This window comes from Lissotriton vulgaris, chromosome 1_2, assembly GCF_964263255.1.
Source record: "Lissotriton vulgaris chromosome 1_2, aLisVul1.2, whole genome shotgun sequence".
Classification (NCBI taxonomy): domain Eukaryota; kingdom Metazoa; phylum Chordata; class Amphibia; order Caudata; family Salamandridae; genus Lissotriton; species Lissotriton vulgaris.
The window spans coordinates 31,286,188-31,307,981 of NC_141686.1; the positions used below are offsets into that span (position 1 = coordinate 31,286,188).

The 21,794-nt window shown below is 47.3% G+C and overlaps 1 protein-coding gene across 3 annotated transcripts in view; it reads right to left on the reverse strand.

The window, feature by feature from the left end:
• FGD4 (FYVE, RhoGEF and PH domain containing 4) overlaps window positions 1-21,794 on the reverse strand; it is a 600,857-nt gene that overhangs the window by 290,732 nt on the left and 288,331 nt on the right. Inside the window, exon 1 of one of the 3 annotated variants that reach the window (XM_086952773.1) lies at window positions 5,789-5,968. The exons of the other annotated variants lie outside the window; for them this stretch is intronic. The gene's annotated coding sequence lies outside the window, so the exon portion shown is untranslated. Of the gene's footprint in view, window positions 1-5,788; window positions 5,969-21,794 lie in introns of those variants that run through there. 3 annotated transcript variants of the gene reach the window in all.

Below are 21,794 nucleotides of genomic sequence, written 5' to 3' on the forward strand. Positions count from 1 at the left end.
GATAATTTTTTAATGTATTAATTGTTATTTTTTATACTGATTTACTACATTGTTTTTAAGTATTTATTTTTAGATATTTTATTTCCTAAATTACATTGCATATTTTTAATATAAAATGAAAAAAATATGTTTTTAAAAATATTGACATTGTAAAAAAAAATGTATATATATATTTATTTATTTATATATATTTCATATAGCAGGCAATGATATCCTATGGAAGGATATTCAAGTTACTGGTAAGTACAGTTAAAATTACTTTTCAGGATCATTACTGGGCTGAAAGATGCTGCACTGAGGTCTCTCCTGATAAAAGGTGAGTAAATCGGAATTCGTAGTTCGGCTGATTTTAGAGGAATATTTTAAAGTTCCAAAACTCCACACTTAGAAGAATTTCCAAGTGAAACCAGTCAATGTTAGCCTATGAAAAGAAATTCAAGTTACTGTAAGTATGGTTAGAATTACTTTTCAGGATCAGTAGTGGGCTGAAATATGCAGCACTGAGGTCTCTCCTGATAACAGGTGAGTAAATCAGAATTCGTAGTTCGGCTGATTTTAGAGTATATTTTGCACAATAGTGAAGGAAGGGGGCTGGGCCTGAGGTGACATGTGAGCAAACACGCCCTGTGGCGCATTTTAAGTTGGGGAATTAATTCCTCTTCAATCCTGAGGTCCTCTTTGGGCCAATTAGCCCACCAGTACCTCCTGTATGCACCAGGGAGCTGCTTTGCAGAGAGGAGTTCAGAGGCCATGCCCCCTTTTTACAACACTCTGCAACGCAGCGCCGTGGCGTTTACTGGAGGTACCTGGTGGGCTAGTTGGCCCTAGGGGACCTCAGGATTGAAGAGGAATTCATTACCCAACTTAAAACGTGCCACAGGGCATGTTTGCACACATATCACCTCAAGCCCCGCCCCCTACCTTCACCACTGTGTGAACCCGCCCCTTAGCGCATTCTAAGTTGGGGGATTAAGTCCCCTTGCATACTGGGGGCCCCTGGGGGCCAACTAGCCCACCAGGAACCTCCAATATGCGCCAGGGGGCTGCATTGCAGAGAGGTGTAAAAAGGGGTGTGGCCGCATTACACCTCTCTGCAACGCAGCCCCCTGACGCATACTGGAGTATTCAAGGAGAATTAGTTCCTCCTCCGTATCCTACGCGCATCCCGTGATTTTTTTTTTGCGTTTCTTTTTCTGTTTTCTTGTGATGGCTGCCAACACTACCTGGTTTGGAGTGTTAACAGTCAATTAGCATAAAGCTCGTGCTCGGGAGGATACGCGTACCGTACTTCGTCCATAGATATATCTATGATTTTACTTTTGATTTTCTCAGGAACTACTGAACGGATTTACACCATTTAACAAATAGCGTGATCTGCGAACCAAACTCTACCTCTTTGCCAAATTTGGTGTAATTCAGTTCAGCAGTTCGGGCTGTAGCCGCGGCTAAAGGTCCCCATGGAAAGTTGCATGGGGAAAACACATTTTGGGACCCACTTTTTTCTCGGCCCCGCTTGACGAATCACCCCAAAACTTTCTGAGAACGGAGTGGGCCATCTTCTTGGAGAATTTCACGAAGATTCGTCGACCTGCGCCAAATTTATTCCAAATAGAATGTTGCGGATTTCCTATGGAAACTAGGTCCTAACTATAACTACCTACTGGTGACCGCCAGTAGGATATATGGATATATATATATGGATATATATATATGGATATATATATATATATATATATATATATATATATATATATATACATATATACACACACACGTTTTCTGATTCACAAATCTTTCTAACTGCTTCAGTAACACCTCAGGCAAAGCCAGACAAGATTTTTGTTAGATGATCTAAGTAAGTATGGCGTCTACAATAGTACCTATAGACAGTATAATTACATGAGAAAATTGGCAAGGACTTAATACAAGAAGATTTCACATTGCCCAATATTCAATATGTCCACATCCTTTGAAACACCCCTATTGCTCTTAACAGGAGATTGTCAAATCAGAAACTGCTGACAGTACATCCTTAAAATATGGTGGAACAGTTGATCAATTTTCTGATCTCACCTTATCGCCTTTTGCAGCGGACATACTTCATGCCCTACATCGAATTTACGCTTCATATTAAATCGAATGGAAAAAAACAGTGGTATGGGTAGACTACACGTACACTAGACTTACCCAAATTCTTAACTCCGGAATAACTACTGCTAACAACAGGACAGTAAAGAAACAGCACAGATGTAAAGTCAACCATAAAGAAGAAGCTACTCTATCCACATGGCTGATGAACTCTCAGATGAAGTGCCACTGCCCCCTTGAAGACCAGAGAGAGTCTCGCAACGGGCCACAGGAAGGGTGTGGAATATCACAGGTCCTATGAGAAGCCGCTCAAATAATGGACAATGGAGCAAATGTATGGTACACAGAAGTGACAGAAGACAGTTCAATACTTGAAGAACAAGAACACAGCATAGCAGGCAGGTTCTTACCAACAGAAGCGTTTAGGATATAAAGGCAAGAAGGATCAGAAGAAATGTTTAAAAAGAAAACTTGGGGAAAAAAAACTGGCAAAAAAACGAAAAAGTGTAATGCTGATTATAAGAAGCAACATTTCTTCACAGGCAAGCAAAACAGTAGGGATCATGGTTAGGCGCAGATTTGTAAATTTTTCGAACCTGAAAGCATATTTTGCACTTCACGTTGGTGGAAGATTTTTTGAATATAGCGCTTTGAGTCAATAATAACAGGTTCTTTTCTACCTACAGACTCTAGGTTTCTCCTAGGATAATCCCTTTTCTGAATTTCTTAATCACACGCCCCAATGCTGCTCAAATTATGCACACAAGCATTAACCATGAAAGCCACCTAACAAAAACAATGTTTTAGAAATCTGGTCACCTAAAACCCCATTGCCAGAGCCCCACTTCTTGCACAAGCGGAGACCTCAAAGCTTCCCCAGCTCCATAAAGAACATCACTTGCTAGGGACAGACAGATTCCCCAGGCAGAGGGACAGACTTGGGAGTCAGTTGCGCTGGCTGGTGGATAGTCTTAAGTGAACTTGTTGCTACTGGCGTTCTCCAACCCTGCATTTGAAAACATAGGCCTTTTCCTAGACAGGCGATCAGAGTGGTATTGCACGTTGGCTTTCACAAAGCGCTTGGCTGCCATATTGGGATTTTAGCAATATAGGTTAACCTCTCTGTGTTATATGCATTTCTTTGCACCCCAATTCTGCACTTGCTCCGATAAGTCATTTTCAGCTGAAACCGACAACAGATTTGATCGGACTTGGTTTTGTTTTATTAAAATGAAAGAACTGTTTCCTACTTCACTTGGAGTCCGCATTCGACTGTGAAGTAAACTATTTAACTCCCATCAGTGACTATGACTGGATTCCTGGTGATTTGAGTCCCAAGGAATGTAGAGGATAAACGGCGGCGGCGGGAGCCTTCTGGAAATAATAAATTCCTTTGAAATGAAGATTGTGGCTACCCATTATTCTGTGTTTGCCAGCAGCATGCCCGCACTGATGCATCCAGAATCTGCAACCAACAATGTCTTTAATCTGCACATAATTAAATATAATTATAAAGGCCGGGCCTTCCGGATGTAAATCGTGGGAGGCTGGCCCCCTCTGGTGCATCATAATAGGAAACAAATGCGAGCTGTGTTGCAGCTATGTGCTTTTTTTTTTTAGCAAAGACTAAAAACCGTGCGCTGGTGAAGTGTTAATTTTGAGGCCATTCCATTAGCCGACACGCATGAACGGGCTGCAGATTTGCATTATTCCGGGTGTTAAGGAAAAAACAAAACGTCAAGCAGTTTCATTTTCCACTTAATGTGTATTGCCGAACAGCAGTGCCTAGAAGTATGTGCCATCTGGTGCAGCAGTGTGAGAGGCCATTTACCCTACGCTTTCCTCTTCTCCCAGGCATCTTGGCTGGCTCTTCCCTATTGAGAGCAGCGGAAGCAGTTCATTGGATGGATGGCGGAGGACTGACAAAGGACACCGAGCAACCCCCATCTCCCCTCTCCCTCCCCCACAGGCACAGAGACCAGCTCCGCGACTCCTCCGCGGAGCTGCACACAGACTATATCCCACAGTCGACTGGTCCAATAACACGTTATTTAGAGCAAGTGCACTAAAGATGCATTTCCAGGTATTCATTACTACAATACAAAGCTCAAATTCCATGGTATTCCCACAGTACAGCGAAAATGAAGGAGAAAAATGCTCCCAGTAGTCATAAGGCCGTAAATGAAAACACTTGCACCCTGGTGTGATTAAATACAATTTATAAAACAAATGCACATGAAAATACAAAGTCACAAACCTGATCAGGAGAGAGTTATGTGCTGTTTTTTACCAATGCTAAAGGAGGGGAGGGATGTGACATCACACAACCAACTTGAGGCTCAGTGGCGTAACATTAGGACCTGCAGCCCCGGGGTTAGGAGGGGTCCTTGAGCCCAAGGGGCCCTCTCCGGCATTATGCATGGCCCTGACCCGAGAGCTCCTGACTGGGTCTGGAATGGGGGGGGTCTTTCATGTGCTTTGAAGGGAGCCCCTTCAAGATTCGTTACGTCACTGCTGAGGCTTAGCCGCTCAAGAATCATGGATGAGTCTTCCCACGCTCAACAATGATAATGAATGTCAAATTACACGCTGCACCCTAGATAGATAGACACACTCACACACACGCACACATTCACACACTGAGTGCAATATACATTAATGACATCAGCATTTAATATATAGATGTACCTTGTTTCCACTCACTGGAAAGTGTTTGATTTTGCTAAGTTTGGTTACTGCAAGTGCGACTCCAAGTAAGTGAAATAGTTGCTCTGTTGAAAAACATCTAGTAATACAACCGCTTCTTAACTGGAGACCCCCAGATCCAAACACTCGGGACGAATACCAAATGACGCCGCTCCCCCCGCCCCCATCACTGAGGCACTGCTGACAGTGAGTTCACATGCACGCTGCTATCTCCGCACCACCCCCTCACCACTCCAAAAAAAAGATGCCAAGTCCGCATTAGTGGGCTTGACTTCTGACATCAAAAGCAAAAATAAGTCTATGCTCAACAGTCACACTGCCAGAGGAAGAGAAAGTACCGGCAGCCTTGGAAAAAGAAGTCACTGCGACAAACCACTGCTGTTATCAGGTTAAAAAATTCAGAACGCAACACCAATCACTAAAGTAACGGGAATAGCTCCCTGAAATCACTGTCCTCGTTGAAAACGGAAAACAATACGACTGTGAAAGAAGGAGCTTAAGAACAAGCAAGCACTGCTCTCGTCACCAGTGCTGACACTCGGAGGAAAACATAAGAAACAGCAAACAAGCTGCCAGCAGCACAGACAGCGGTGGGAACGCGGAGATCTGCGGGGTTTTTAAATCACAGCAACAGAGCAACCAGCCAGCCGGAGAGAGCACGGGCAGCAGCCAACACAGGGCATGTGAAGAGGCCCCGAACCAGGGACTGTCTGGGGGACGTGCCCTGAATTCCCGAAAATTCCTCCTAGTGACACAATGAAAACTCAGCGTCCCTCCCCGCCGCACCCCCTGACTGGCCCGTGTGCCCTGACTAATGACAACGTCCCAGAGATCAGACAAAGAACAACCTCCCCTCCAAAGACAGCCAGCGCAGTGCCCATCCTTTTTTGGGCTGCTTGCACTACTTCTATTTACAAAACACCACATCTTCATCTCTTTTGAAAAAGCAGCTGCCGCTAACGGGACTGCTCCTCCTTCCCAGGGTGGCACTGACCTCGCGGAGCCCAGAAGCATCTTCCCGTCCACCCTTGGCTGGGTGTCAGCAGCAGCCTTGATGCAGGCGGTCCCCGTGCAAGTGTCCCCTCCGTCAGGCAGCCCGGGAAGGCTGGCGCGAGCACACTTCACTGCGGATGGCTCCCCGCAGCCCACGCGCCTCTCCCGGCACAGCGTGCATAATCACATTCCTAGAGGGCGGGAGCAGATGGCAGCCGCCATGGTAACCGCACTCCGGCCAGACTATTGGCAGAGGCGCCGGTGACTACTGCCGATTGGGCAACACACGCTCCCTTTGTGCTTGGGCTCTTTCCTCTTTTTCATATCTCAAGTGAAGGGAAGCGCAGGGTCTGGCACTGGCAGGGCTCCCTAGCAGGTGCTTTCCTTGCTCCACTTCGGCATGGATTTATGCAGCGCAATGTTGGAGCAGGCAGAGAGTCAAGTGGCTGCACAATGGAGCGTTGTTGTGTGCATGCCACACGTTCCTTGCAGCGTACGACAGCAGTACTTTTAACTCGTCTATCAAGGGAAAAACACAAGCTACACAAAGGGGGTACCCATTCAGACATTGGTGTAGATACAGAATGCCACCAATCCCAGCCCAAATCACACTGCACCATGTGAGGCCGGATGTATGACGGTACAACGCGTGGTATTACCACGCATACCGTTACAACGCAGGTTTTACAATGCAAGTCGTTACAACTACTTGCGTTGGGGGGCGCTGGATAGTGAATAGTTTAATTTACTATTCCAACTCCAGTCCCCGTGGATAGTAGGGAAGGTGTTGGATAGTAAATTAAACTATTCCCTATCCTAGAGCGCCCTCCAGCGAAAGTCGTTGTAACGACTTTCGTTGTAAAACCTGCGTTGTAATGGTACCACATTGTTAGAGTTTCGTTGTAAAGGATGTTCCCCTGTGAGGCCCACGATCTTACGACTGGGGGTCCCCCTCGGAGTGCTGGGGCATTTCGTGAGGTAATAGCGCACCCAGTACACACTGATACCAACGAGTGTGGACTTTTCTGGGAGTCAGTCCGTGTTGCACACATCGAAATGGGGGATAACACAGTAATATTGATTGTTGTTCCACATTCTGTGCTACAAAAATTCTAAACCTGTGGTATTTTCCCAGCACAAATTCACTCAGTGAAATTTCGCGAGGTTCTTTAGTGGGAGTGCAGACATTTTTTGTTGAAGGGGAATTAATTCCCCAATTTACAAATCGCCAGGGGGCGCGTTTGCACAATGGTAAAGGAAGGGGGCGGGGCCTGAGGTGACATGTCTGCAAACACGCCCTGTGGCACGTTTTAAGTTGGGGAATTATTTCCTCTTCAATCCGGAGGGTCCCTGGGGGCCAACTAGCCCACCAGGTAACTCCAGTATGCGCCAAGGAGCAGCGTTGCAGAGAGGTGTTCAGAGGCCACGTCCCTTTTTACAACACTCTGCAACGCAGCTCCGTGGCGTTTACTGGAGGTACCTGGCGGGCTAGTTGGCCCCCAGGGGACCTCAAGATTGAAGAGGAATTAATCCCCCAACTTAAAACGCGCCACAGAGCGTGTTTGCACACATGTCACCTCAGGCCCGCCTCCTCCCTTCACCACCGCGCGAACGCACCGTTGGCGCGTTTTAAGTTGGGGGATTAACTCCCTCTTTGATTCTTCAGGGTCCCTGGGGTGCAACTAGCCCACCAGGTACCCACATTACATGCCACAGAGCTGTGTTGCAGAGAGGTGTAAAAAGGGGCATGGCCTCTGAACACCTCTCTGCAACGCAGCTCACAGGCGCATACTGGAGGTTCCTGGTGGGCTAGTTGGCCCCCAGGGACCCCCAGTATTTAAGGGGAATTAGTTACCCATCTGCAAACATGCCAGGGGGCGCGTTTCCAGAGTGCTGCAGGGAGGGGGCGGGGGCTCCGGCGCAATGCCGGTCTTTTAAAAATATATATATATTTTTAAGAAGGGGGGCTGTGTGGCCCCCTTCTTTTCCTATTTTATTGGCCCCGGGGACCCCATCCCCCAGGGCCTGACCCCTATTTTATTTTATTTTTTTAATTGGAAGGGGGCCACGTGGCCCCCCTCCCGAGGCCATAATAGGGCCCGGGGATCCATTCCCCTGGGCATGGCCATTTATTTAAAAAATATATATTTGGAGGGGGGCTGTGTTTATTTATTTATTTATTTATTTATGAAACTTATAAAGCGCAAACAAATGCCCAAGGGCGTCTCGGCGCTGTGAACGAAAGCAGAAAAGAGGAATGGAAGAGAAATTATTGATTAAACAGCCAGGTTTTTATTTTTCTTCTGAAAATGGTGAGAGTGGGGCAGGATCTGATGTCCATGTCCAGGGAGTTCCAAAGTTTGGCTGTTGAAACAGTGAAACGACGGTCGCCCCAAGAGGCTGTTTTAGTCCGTGGTACAGACATCAGGAGAGCATTCGTCGATCGTAATGCTCTGTTGGGGGTGTAGAATGCCAGGGAGTTGAGGAGAAAATGAGGCCCTTGTTTGCGGGAGTCTTTATAGGCTATACAGAGTGCCTTGAATTTTATTCGATTTTTTACCGCCAGTCAATGGTAATCTTTGATCACTTGGGCGATAGGTTTGAACTTTGGGGTGCCTGAAAGCATTCTTGTGGCTGCGTTTTGTACAGACTGCAGTTTATGAATAACTTTCTGCTGGGCATTGACAAGGAGTCCATTGCAATAGTCTAGAGATGACATGACAAATGCTTTGACCAGTGTTTTACCTGAGTTGGGGGGAAGAAAGGGGAGGATCTTCTTTATAGATTTGAGCTTATAGAATGATGCTGAGACGATGGAGTTTGCGTGAGCAGCAAACGTTAGTTTATCATCCAGGAGTACTCCCAGGTTTTTGACCTTTGTGACTAGTATGGGCGAGGAGCCCAGTTCAGTGGGCCACCAGGCTCCGGGCCAAATAGGGCAGAGCTTCCCGAATATCATTACTTCCGTTTTATTGGAGTTTAACTTGAGACAGTTTGTCGCCATCCAGTTACTGATAGTCAACATGCCATGCTGAAAGTTGGCCGCTATTTTCTCTCCGTTGTTTTTTAATGGATAAGACCAACTGGGTGTCGTCTGCGTAAGATGTTAGGCTCATCACACAGTCCTTGATGGTTTTCGCTAGGTCTGTCACATAGACATTGAATAGCGTAGGACTTGGGGATGAGCCTTGGGGGACGCCACAGGGGAGTGTCATCTGGGCGGAGCTGAAATTGCCCAGTTGAACCGTTTGGGTGCGGTTAGAGAGAAAGGAGGCGAGTAGAGCTTTAGCTTCATCCTGGATGCCTATGCCATTGACACGGTTGATCAAGATGGTGTGGTCGACCGTGTCAAAGGCAGCGGATAGATCAAGCAGAATGAGCACTGCCGTCCCTCTTTGATCGAGACTGGTTCTTATCTCGTCAGTGGCTTTGATAAGTGCCGTCTCAGTGCTGTGATATTTGCGAAAGTCAAACTGGGTATCGTCTAATAGGAAATGATCTTCAATGTACTGGGACAGTCGTGTATTCATCAATTTTTCTACGAGTTTTGCTGCACAAGGCAAGCTGGCAATGGACCTGTAGTTATTGGTATCTTCGGCGTCTAGGTGAGGTTTTTTCAAAAGGGGTTTAAGAAGGGTGTCTTTCAAGATGGTAGGATAGACCCCTGTGCGGAACATGGAGTTGAAGATTTCTGTAAGTTGGGGGGCTACAATGTCAACTGCTGAGAGAAGTGTTGCTGGAGGACAGGGATCGTAGGCTGAGCCTGATTTGATAGTAGTCATAGCGTTAGTAACTTGGGTGACATTGATTTTTTTTTTTTTTTTTTAAATCCTTTATTTAACATTTGCAATCAAATACAGACACGGGCCTACAACCCCCAGGGCTGGCCGCTAAGCATTTCAGTACGTTATTACAATCCAACGTCAGACCCATCCTCCCTGGGGAGCATAGGAACTCCATCCACCACGCACATCGGTTGCAAAAGCAGTTCAACTCGGAAACAGGATAAGAGGTTTTCATTTTACATGTAAAAAATGAAAGGATCAGGTGTCGTACAGTGTCTCGGATCATAAAAGGGGGCGAGCAAAAGAACAACGTGTCCAAAATAAGTTCGCTATCGTGTAGGTCAGCGGCGTTAAGACATACGACATCAGGATAAGTAGCACACTATTATTCGTCTACGCCATCATCATTGTCCGCCCCACAGCACCAAAACCTCAGAAAAGTCAAGGTACAGATGTAGAAACAAGGGTGTAAGGAAAGCCGAACCCACTACACTAACCCGGAAAAGGAAAAAGAAAAAGAAAGAAAAGGGAAGAGAAGGAAGAAAGAGGCCATAGAACAAAAATAAAAACGAAACACCCACCCCCACAACCCCCCACCCTGCACCCCTGCTGATGACTACGGCCACCCCCCTCGCAGCGTGCCTGTCGCCCAGTAACCAGAACCCGAAATATAGTAGAAAGGGAAAGAAAGGAAAAGGCAAAGAACCCCACACAATGAGGGAAATCGGAAGAGGGCATAGTTCTACGGGCTCCCGGTCTCCTTCCCCCGTCGTAGCCAGCCCCGCACCGGACTCCGTTAGGTCAATAATAAACAATCCCGTTAAACATAGTGCCACAATGAGAGACTCGGAGAAGCATCTCAACCCTGGCCCCGTCGATCAAATTCACTGAAGTCATCAATTAAGGAAAGCACTTCCCACAAAGTACTGTCAAAGTCTACCGAACAGGAGTACACAGATGAGAAAAGAACGGCAGGTCCCGATGTAGATGGCTGGTACCAATGGTGACCCTCCCTGCCTCCGAAGCCAAGTTTTACCCCATCCGCCATCTTGAAAGACCGACAGGGGAGGGGAGTCGACACGGTCCGAAACAGCAAAGGTTAGAAAGTGGAAGGATCCAAAATGGAGACGACATGTAAATGTTCCGGGGGATACACAATCGGGGGTTCCAACGGTTCCGTGGGGTGACGAGGCACAGTACAGTCAGGTAGATCCACTTCAATAGGGGCAAACACTGCTTCCATCGTCGGGTCAAGATACACCTCCGAGACATCCATTGAAAAGCGGGCTGGCTGCCGGGTCGCGGGCGTCGAGTCAGGATCCGGTCTCATGCCTATGAGTCCATCCGTCGCAGACAACAAACTGCAAGTCTGGACTTCAATAGTTCCCTTAAGTGCCATGAGTGCCTCCAGCACCGTACTCGGTGACGGGTCATTTCGAGCCTGTTCCGCTAGATTCGTTTCGTCCTCCAACATGGTGGACCCCACAGAGAGGCGCCTTCTCCGGGGCAAAATTAGGCGGAGCAGGAGTAAGCCATGAGGGACTGACGGTTAGCGAGCAGTAGTACGCAGCGAGGCACCGACCCGGGGGAACGGCGATGTGAATACCGGACCCCCGGTCCGGGACCCCCGCGACACAGCACCGTGCGCCACTCGTCACCTCACCTTCTGTAGGGCACCAGGCAGCTGATGGTAGCAAAACAATCAAAAAAGTCTGAGTGTTCCAGAGACCGGACCCAACCACCTTCAGCAGTCTGTTGTTATTCAACTCGGACCCGGCAGAGCCAGCACTCGAGACCCCGGCTTCTCTGCTGGGTTAGGCCTCAATGCGACCATCGACGTAGCTCCGCTGCACAACGGCGGAGAAACTCCGGGATTGCACCACTGGAGTGCGGGTCGGATCACACACACAGATCCGGTGCAGGTAATCAGGATAAGCAACAGGATGATAGAGCAGAGGACGGAGGTCAGCGGAGCCGGGAGACTATGCCGACATTGATTTTTTGAAACTGCCTAAAAGCGGGCTGGGCGGACTGGGGTAGGATGGTTTGTGGGGACAGGGAATGATCTTTATTCCTGTCGGAGAAATTGGTGTATATGTTATTAACTTTGTCAAAGAACAAGCTGGTGAGATTATTACAGAAAAGTTGTGAAGGGACAGGCATTGATTGAGGGGGTAGTTTAGAGAGTTTGGATACAACCTGATAGAGTTGTTTATTAGAGTTTTTAGCATGCTTGATCTGAGTGGAGTAGTATAGACTTTTTTCTTGAAGGATCATTTTTTTATATATTGTAAGTTCGTTTTTGTAGAGTAGTTTCTCTTCGGTGGAATAGGCCTTTCTCCAGTGTCGTTCTTGATTTCTGCATATCTGTTTTTGCTGTCTGAGAGCGTTGGTGAACCAAGGTGCCGAGGGAGAATTGCGATTTTTAGAGATGGATTTTGTGGGCACTAGTTTATTCATGGCTGTGGTCAGCCAATGGGTATATTCTTTAGCGGCTGTGTTAGGATCTTTGGGGGTATCTGGCTGCGTGAAAGACAAGGTTTCCATAAGTAGTTGATTGTCAAGATCTCTCCAAGATTTAAACATGCCAGAGGCGTGTATGGTGGCGGCTGGGTGTGTATGGGAGTCCAATGAAATTTCGAACATCACAGCAGGATGGTCTGACCATGCAAGAGGTAGAATCTCTTTTATCTTGATGTTTTTGTGGTTAGAAAACAGACCGTCTAACGTGTGTGGCCAGCTTCATGAGTACTATTGGGAACCAATTGTGTCAGACCCATGGACTCTAGGTCTGATATGAGACTATTGGTGTCTTTGTCTTCCAAATTTTCTAAGGGAAAATTAAAGTCACCTAGGATGGTGGTAGAGTTATCAGTAGCAAGGGATTCCACAATGTCAGTGAAGGTGGCAAAAAATTGGGAGGGACCTAAGGCGGTGGAAAATTGTATAGCCTCGCATGTAGTGAGTGGAACTAAGTTGATAGAGGTTTTGAGGTGGCTGCGGTATATTATAGCGATTCCACCACTTATTTTCATGGCTCTATCTTGTTTGAGAATATTAAAGCCTTCTGGGACAGCAACTAACAAGTCAGGCTCTGATGAAGGGTTGGTCCACGTTTCAGTGATGAAAAGAAGGTCAAGTTTGTGGGAGTTGATCAAGTCTGCGATTTCTTCTTTGTGTTTGCCTAAATACCTTGCGTTGATGAGTGCTGCTGCAATGTTGGTCCTTTTTTGTTTATTGGCAGAAGGCAAGTGGTGATTGGTGTGTGGTTTTAATACAGTGTGAATTTTAAAATGGCAGCGTTCTCTGGTTTTAGGAAGGTAGAAGTTTTCGTAAAAGGTGAAATGAGTACCTGAACATTTGGCTGGAGAGCGCAGGTTAAGTAGGGCCGTGCGAGAATAACATCTCTTGAAGGCTGGGTCTGCAGCACCAGGGGGTATGGCCCTGGGCCCGGTCCAGGCGCGGACGGGCGCAGACGGGCTTGCCTTTGGTGCGCCACCGGTGCGTCCGCTGCGCTTGCGCTTGCTCTGTGCCCTATGTAGTCTAGGGCCCGCCAGAGACTGGAGCGCTACCTTCGGCATCCGCCGGAAGTGGAGAGGTGAGGAAAAAGCTCCTGGTTTAGCCCTTCGATCAAGCGGCACAAGCCATGTCGGAACGGGGCCTCGGGGCGGAATGCGGGTTCAATACAGGTAAGAGCAGCAATTCGTCTTAACAAGCAACAGTTTTTAAAAATAAGGTGCAAGTGATTAAAAAGTTAAAGCAGCTAGCGGCAACTATGGTGATCAAGCTGCTCGTGTTGCCCCCCTCATCAAGCCATTTATGGCCCCAGGGGACCCCATCCCCCGGGGCCGGCCTTTGTTTTTTTAAAATCACTTCTTGCCCCGGCAACCCCATCTGCCGGGGCTGGCCCTCTCCGTTGGGGCCGTGGAGGTGTCCACAATCCCCCCACGGTCACGCCGGCTCCCCGCTTCCAGCGGGAGCCTGCATTGCTTTTCCACATGGGGAGCTGCTAAGATGTAGCTCCCCTTGTGGAAAAGCAATCTGCTTTGGTTTTTGGAAGGAAGAGCAGGTTTCCTGCTCTCTCTTCCAAAAACCAAAGCAGAGTTTGCTATGGCAGGGCAGGGGCCGCGTGGCTCCTGCCGTGCCATAGCAAACTGCTGTGTCCCTGGGGTGGGCACTCCTGGACACTGAAGGAGTCGTCCCTGGGGGGTGGTGGTCCCCAAGGCCATCACAGGCTCCAGGAGGAGGGCCGCTCAGACGCCTCCCAACATTTACAAAGCCCGGGGGGGGAGGGGGTGGTGGTCCCGGGGCTCGGTGGTCCATCACGGACCCCCCAATTTGAATAATTAGAGCCCCGGGGAGGTGGCGGTCCCCGGGGCATGTGGGGGGCATGTGCCTCCGCCAATATTTTATAAAAGCCCCGGGGTTGGCAATCCCGAGGCTTGGGGGGGCCTTTGAGCCACCACACCCATTTACTATATAAGCGGTCCCTGGGGCTGCGGGGGGCCGAGAGCCCCCACAAATAATTTTGAAAAGCCCCGCGGGGTGGCGATCCCCAGGGTTGGGGGCTGCTTTGGGCCCCCATTACAATCTAAACATTGCCCCAGCGACTTGGCCCACCCGGGGGCTAATTAACAACGTAGCACGGGAGCCCGCACTTCATTTGTTTTATTTTCACAGCAGGATCCGCGGATCCTCCGTGCATCATGCTATTTAAAAAAAGAAATAATCATTTTTTTACCCTAAGCAGGCCTAGGAGGTAAGGGTGTTTCTCCACAAAAAAGAGAGTTTCCCAGGGACCAGAAAGGACTGGGTATCAACTGTTTATCAAAAAAGGTTCCTTTCTGTGTATTCAACTTTTAGCTAGTGGCCATGAGGTCTACACATTTGAATCAGTGACTTTAAGTCTGTAAATTGTGACACTAGACAAGTATTTGTGCTCCACACTAAAGTATCATTTTGGTAACTCAGGGTTTATTTTTATAAAAAACATTAATATTCAATAAGATCCTATTTTAAAATGCATTCAAATTATACTTCAATTCGGTGCTCTGGTACAATCTTATGTATACACTATATAACAATTCCGATTACGGTATCTATCTCAGAAGCACACACAATATTTAAAATCATATGCTTTCATATTTACAAATTAACTCTAAAAATATACATTTCATAAACATTAAAAGTCCCACTGTGTCCCACGGTGTTTCTACCCTGCCCCCTTTTTTTGTTTTGCGCCTTAGTTTTTCTGTTTTCTTGTGCCTCGCTTCTAGAGAGGCACAAGATGGCTGCCAACACTTCCAGGTTTGGAGTGTTGACAGCCAATTAGCATGAAGCTCGTGATCTGGAGGGTGCGCGGATCCTGCGCGCCTCTATATATCGATATTTTTTTTATTTTGATTTTCTCAGCAACTACTGAAAGGATTTACACCATTCAACAAAAAGAGTTCTTTCTGAACTAAGGGCTACCTTTGTGCCAAATTTGGGGTAATTCTGTTCAGCAGTTCGGGCGGAAGCCGAGTCTAAAGTTTCCTATGGAAAATAACATGGAGAAAACACGTTTTGGGACCCCCTTTATTCTCGGCCTCCGCTTGCCGAATCACCCCAAAACTTCCAGGATAGGAGCGGACTGGAGCGCCCCACGAGTTTTGAAAATTTCTCATAAGCAAGGACTATAAACACCGCTTGCACAGTTTCAAAACACATAAATAAAAAGCCTTGCCAATAGCTCAAAACTCTCGCAAATGGGAGACCTGTTGCATTGCAAATGCTTGCTATATTGATCTATACAATGAAACTAATGAAAGAACACAATTTTAAACCTCCCGTAAGATTGTTTATAATTGTGAAATACATGTTTATTGTAGGCTTGTGAAGTATGTTTAATAAATATTAGCATTTTAATACAATAAAGACGCCGATATCCCAAATATAGAACATTCTTTGATAAAACTTAAGTTGTTCAAACTTAAAGAGCCAGTCATCTGCCTGCCTATAGGGCTGTGCTGTTTTAAAAAAATATATATTTATTTAATTACGCGAATTTGACATTTGCATCAAAACGCGTTATAATAGAACCAGATGCTACAGGTAAGGCACAATGATATTGAGGGATTTGCCCAGAATCGCAGGATGTGGAGTTGATCCTGGGATTCAAACCTGTTTCCTAGTTTCAAAGTCTCAAAATTTGGCCGCCACTAGGCCACAGACGCCCTTGAAACACAGCAACCACACCGTCCATCGTGACTGGTAGCAAGGGTATTTAGCATTTAGGTTACAATTAAAAATGCATATAACTGGTTCTCCCTGCATCATTACAAAGAATCCCAATTTCAAGAAACCCCTAACTTTTCCTAAGTATAGTTTTTTTGTAGTTTCATATAGCCCGAACTCTCCCCTAAGGTATTGGAGCGCTTTAGCTGAGCACAAGTTACATTACATTACACTGCCCAAGGACACATTCATTTTTGGTAGGCATGGGGAGATGAAGCAATTTAGCCAGAATACAGGAGGCTGAACCGACACAGAGGCCGAGACTTGGGCCTGATTCCCCACTTCCAAAGTCCGCAGCTTTGGTCTGCCGATCTGCTAATATTCAAATAGCTATTACCTCAATAGACATCTCACTGAAAACGTGGCTAAATGTGAGTATAGAGCCAGTGTCTGATTGAGTGATTGTGAGAGAAATGCTCACTTCAGGTGGTCATGACTCCTTAGGGCTGACAGCAGCCTCAATCACCTCCACTTCTGCATCTGCACAGGGAAGGCTCTGCAAAGTCCAGAGTCTGCATCCTCTATTCTCTCTCCCTTCACAGGGCATCACATCCCACCAGTGGGAAAAGCAACATTCAGAAAAGAAATGATGGCTTGGCACTCAACAGAGAAGGCGAGTGGCGACACTGCCCGTTTTACAATTCTGCCAAATGGCCCATCCTAGCAAGCCCTGTTTTTCCGGCTAGCACGAGTTTGCTTTCTGGGTGTTGTAGTTCGAGTTTCCATAATAGAAGTTTGGCTTTAGAAGTCCTGGTGAACCTTGTAATGAAGATCCCACGAGAAATTGTCTTTGAAGGGATACCTTTTTATAACACCACACCAGATTGCATTTGATTACTCTACTGCCAAGTAAAAAAGTAATACTTCTTGATAGCACATGCCGCAAGAAATTGCTCTTTGAAAATAGTCTCGGGCGCAATTATATATAATGAGCTAGGACAGTTCCCTTCTAGAAAAGTCAACAAATAAAGTAAGGATTTACCTATGAGCAAGAAATTACAAACCTGGAAATAACCCAAAAAGAACAGACCCTCTCATTCAGAATACAGAAAATTTGGTAAACACAAAAATAAATTACACTGACCATTACATTTTTAGGGAAATATTACACATTAGATTTCCCTTCACAGGCTCCAATATTTATCATTCAGAAGGCATGCAAAGATTATCTTAAAGCAATAAATGTGCAAAGTTATCGAGTTTAGCCTCATGGAAACACTTGAAACAGCGGTCTCTTCATCCATTTAGAATGCAGCCACACTTAAACGTATTTAGAGTTCTTTGAGGAAAGTACCGAACACCACTTTCTTGACCCGCATTAGTGAGTTCACACAGGAGTTTGCTTAATATTCCAGCTAAGGAGGTTCGAGGGTTCATATTAGGAAGTCAGTGCTGCCTCGCACCCCGAGTTCGTGCACGCCCCTGGGCTCACTCACCCTAATGCCCTTCACCACAGTGATGTTATCATTCTCGTCAGCCTCGAAGGGGACGCGCCGAGTGCTGCTGTTGCTACCCATTGTGCCAGGGCTTGCAGTAGGGGAGAGGCGGGGAAGTTGTGAGTCACCTTTGCCAGTCACAGGCGGCCACGTACAGCCTCCCCGAGACAGTGGCGGGCAGCGAAAGGTGAACACACAGCACACCTGACAGTTTGCCCTTCGCTTCCGCCAGGTCTCTGCACTACATAACAATATGCGCTGTCATTGGATGAGAGGCGTACGCTGTGCTCTGTTAGAACAGCAGACAGGGAAGTTTTTCAGCATGAGCCGGCTGGCATACAGTGGTGGAGTTTGTTTGGCTACCGCACGTGTGCGCTGTCACAACACTGAGCAGTTAGCAACATTTCTGTTCCCTCAACAATTAACGCCCCATCACACATGTACCGCTCTATAATATTCTCCCAGATGGGTAGGTTTAGCTCCTAATAAACCTTACTTAGGAGACACATGGATTTTTTTTCCTTCCGTTTTATATAGAACGAATTCGACCTGAAGGTATTGGAGCGCCTCACCGGAGCACCAGTTAAATGACACATTCACATTCCAAACTCGCTCGTGACAGATGTGTATCATAAGCGCTCGCTTTGGTGACTTAGTCATTTTCTCATTTTCTGCCGTCCCACTTGGACGGCCTGTCCTGCTTTCCTTCAGAAGTAAAAGGTTTGTTATCTTTATGGGGCCATGTGTTTGGCCCCAGAAAGATAAGAAACCTTTTACGGCAGAAGGAAGGCAGGCCAGGCCGTCCAAGTGGGACGGCAGAAAAAGAGAAACGTCTACGTCACCAAAAGCTCTTTCCCAATGGATGGCCACCGTTTAGCATAAACGGTGACGCTGGCCAATGGGAAAGAGGGGCGGGCTTAAAGCCAGATACTCAAAGTCACTTAAAAACATAAAATCTTGACAGCGAGACTGCGCATGCGCAGCCTACGCAGGCAAGACCTAAAAATAGTGGTGAAATAATCATTTTACCATAGGAAACTTTAGACACTGGTATAGCAAAAACTGACTAACGGAATTACACCACATTTGGCAAAAAGGTACTGCTTGGCTCAGAAAGCGACCTTTTTAAAATTGTTGTAAATCCGTTAAGTCGTTTTTGAGAAATTAAGGCATAAAGATAGTGATACCTATGGCAGCGGAGGCTCCGCGCACCCTCTGTGCACCCTCAGCCCCCCCTATCCCCGGGGACCGCCACCCCAGAGCTACAAATAGAAATGGGTAGGGGGGCTCAAAGGCCCCCCCAAGCCCTCGGGACCACCACTCCCCGGGGCTTTTAAAAAATAGGTGGGGGGGCTCAGAGCCCCCCTAGCCCCGGGGACCACCACCCCGGGGCTTTAATTTAAAATAATTAATCCTGTGTGGGGGGGCTTGAGCTCCCCCAGACGCCCTGGGGACCGCCACCTACACGGGGCACTGAGTATTATAATTGAGGTGGGCCGTAACAGACCCCCAGTCCCGGGGACCACCACCTCCCCGGGGCTTTTGTAATGTTGGGAGGGGACCCCCCTCCTGGAGCCCTGTCATGGCCATGGGGACCACCACCCCCCAGGGCCGGCTCCTGCAGTGTCCCAGATTGCCCACCCCCGGGACACTGTAGTTTGCTATGGCAGGGCGGGAGCCTCGCGGCTACCGCCCTGCCATAGCAAACTGCTTTGGTATTTGGAAGAGAGAGCAGGTTTGAGCAGGAAACCTGCTCTCTCTTCCAAATACCAAAGATGATTGCTTTTCCACATGGGGAGCTGCATCTTTGCAGCTTCCCATGTGGAAAAGCAATGCTGGCTCCCGCATGACGCGGGGAGCCGGCGGGACCGTGGTGGGATTGGGGACCCCCCCCACAGTCCCCAACGGAGAGGGCCAGCACTGGGGATGGGGTCCCTTGGGCTATTAGTGGCCCAAGGAGGGGGGCAACGCAGCCCCCCTCGTAAAATTATAAGAAAAAAAAAAAGGCCAGGCCCCGGGGGATATGGAGTCCCAGCGGCCAATTATGGCCTCGGGAGGGGGGCCACGCGGCCCCCTTCAAAATTAATATTAAAAAAAAGGGGTCAGGCCCTCGGGGGTAGGGTCCCCAGGGCCAAAGTATTAGGTAAAAAAGGGGGCCACACAGCCCACTTCTTAAAACAAAAAAAAATGAAAAAGACTGGCATCGAGCCAGAGGCGATGCTCCCTTCTTGCAGCACTCTGCAAACGCACCCCCTGGCGCGTTTGCAGATGGGGAACAAATTCCCCTTGAATACTGGGGGGTCCCTGGGGGCCAACTAGCCCACCAGGCACCTCCAGTATGCTCCAGGGAGCTGCGTTGCAGAGAGCGGTTATGAGGCCACGCCCCTTTTTACACCTCTCTGCAGCGCAGCTCTGTGGCGCTTAATGGAGGTAGCTGGTGGGCTAGTTGCACCCCTGGGACCCTCAGGATTCAGGGGGAGTTAATCCCTCATCTTAAAACATGCCACGGGGCGCGTTTGCACAATGGTGAAGGGAGGGGGTGGGGCCTGTGGTGACGTGTGCCAACACGCCCTGTGGCGCGATTTAAGTTGAGGAATGGAGCTGCGTTGCAGAGTGTTGTAAAAAGGGGCATGGCCTTTGAACACCTCTCTGCAACGCAGCTCTCTGGCGCATACAGGAGGTACCTGGTGGGCTAGTTGCCCCAAAGGGACCCTCCGGATTGAGGAGGAATTTATTCTCCAACTTAAAACGCGCACAGGGCGTGTTTGCATACATGTCACCTCAGGCCACGCACCTTCCTTCACCATTGTGCAAACGCGCCAGTGGTGAGTTGTACGTTGGGGAATTAATTCGCTTTCAATACTGAGGGTCTCTGAGGGCCAACAAGACCAACAGGTATCTCCAGTATGCGCCACAGAGCTGCGTTGTAGAAAGGTGTTCAGAGGCCATGCACCTTTTTACACCTCTCTGCAATGCAGCTCTGTGGTGCTTACTGGAGGTACCTAGTGGGCTAGTTTGACCGTAGGGACCCTTAGGATTAAAGGGGACTTAATTTCTCAGCTTAGAACGGCCACAGGGTGCGTTTACACAGTGGTGAAGGGAGGGGAAGGGGCCTGCGGTGACGCGTGCAAACACGCCCTGTGGCGCGTTTTAAGTTGGGGAAATAATTCCCCTTCAATCCTGAGGGACCCAGGGGCCAACTAGCCCCCAGGCTAGTTGGTTACCACCAGTACTCATCTGAAAAAGTTGAGGGTACAGGATGATTTTGCGACAAGGTCTCTTTCTGCTCCTCTGATTCTTCTTTCGGCAGGTCTTCCTTCTTCCTGCACTTTTCTTTGTCTCTCTTTGAGGACTTCTGTTGCTTCTTTCTGCATTTCATTTGTTTCTTTCTGTGTGTTTTTTCTTCTTCCTTCACATGTCATACCTCTGTAGGCATTGGTAGAAACTAGCATTTATAAAAACCTTAAAAATTCACTGAAACAAACATAGGTTTCAGGCACGTTATAGTTACAAAATAGCATTTAAAAAACCTTAGAAATCCACTGAAAAAATCATAGGTTTCAGGGGCGTTCTAGTTAGCTGGACATTTCACTCGTACAAAACCAGTGAAATTCCCCTGTTATGGTTAGTTCAGCTAACTATAACTCGCGCGCCCGCAATGCAATGCTGATGATGTCACAAATTACATCCCTCATGACATGGCGAGTGACATCACTGATGACATCATCCTTGAAATAGAGTGGCAGACTTCCTCTCACCCTAATATAACCTTTGATACAAACACTCAAAAATAGAAACTAACATTTTCCAAAAGAATGGACATACCAATACTACTTACAACACACCTATTCAGTAATTCCAAGATCTACACACACATTCACTCATTCTCTAACAGTCCTATACAGTCACTCATACATGCACTCAGTCATCATATGTACTCATACACCTATACATTCTGTTACACACCGACACTCATCCATAGAGTTACACACACACAGTCACACATGCAAACAAAGACTTAAACATCCATTAACTTGCATGTACAGTTATACACACACCACCACACTTACTTCTACAGAAACGTACACAAACTTACTCTCTTAAGCAATCACTTATAGAAACACATAATTTATATAGGAACTCTTCCAATCTCTCACTCTCACATATACTGACTTATATACACCGATACTCACATATACTAGTTTTAAACATATGTAGTTACTCATAAAGACACTGTTGAGACAGCCATTCATTCATTAACACACCCATACACACACTCATCCACCCATACAGTCCTGCACACATGCTGTCTTCAACACATACAAACAGTGAGTCACTCATTCATGCATCTATGCAGTAAGTAATACCCCCACCAAACCATACTGACACACACACTGATACTCAAAAAACCAACTAATAACCCATATAGAAACTCATGTAGCTACTCACCAACCCATGCAGCCACTTATACACAAAATGAGAGACTAATACAGATATGTATGTATGTATG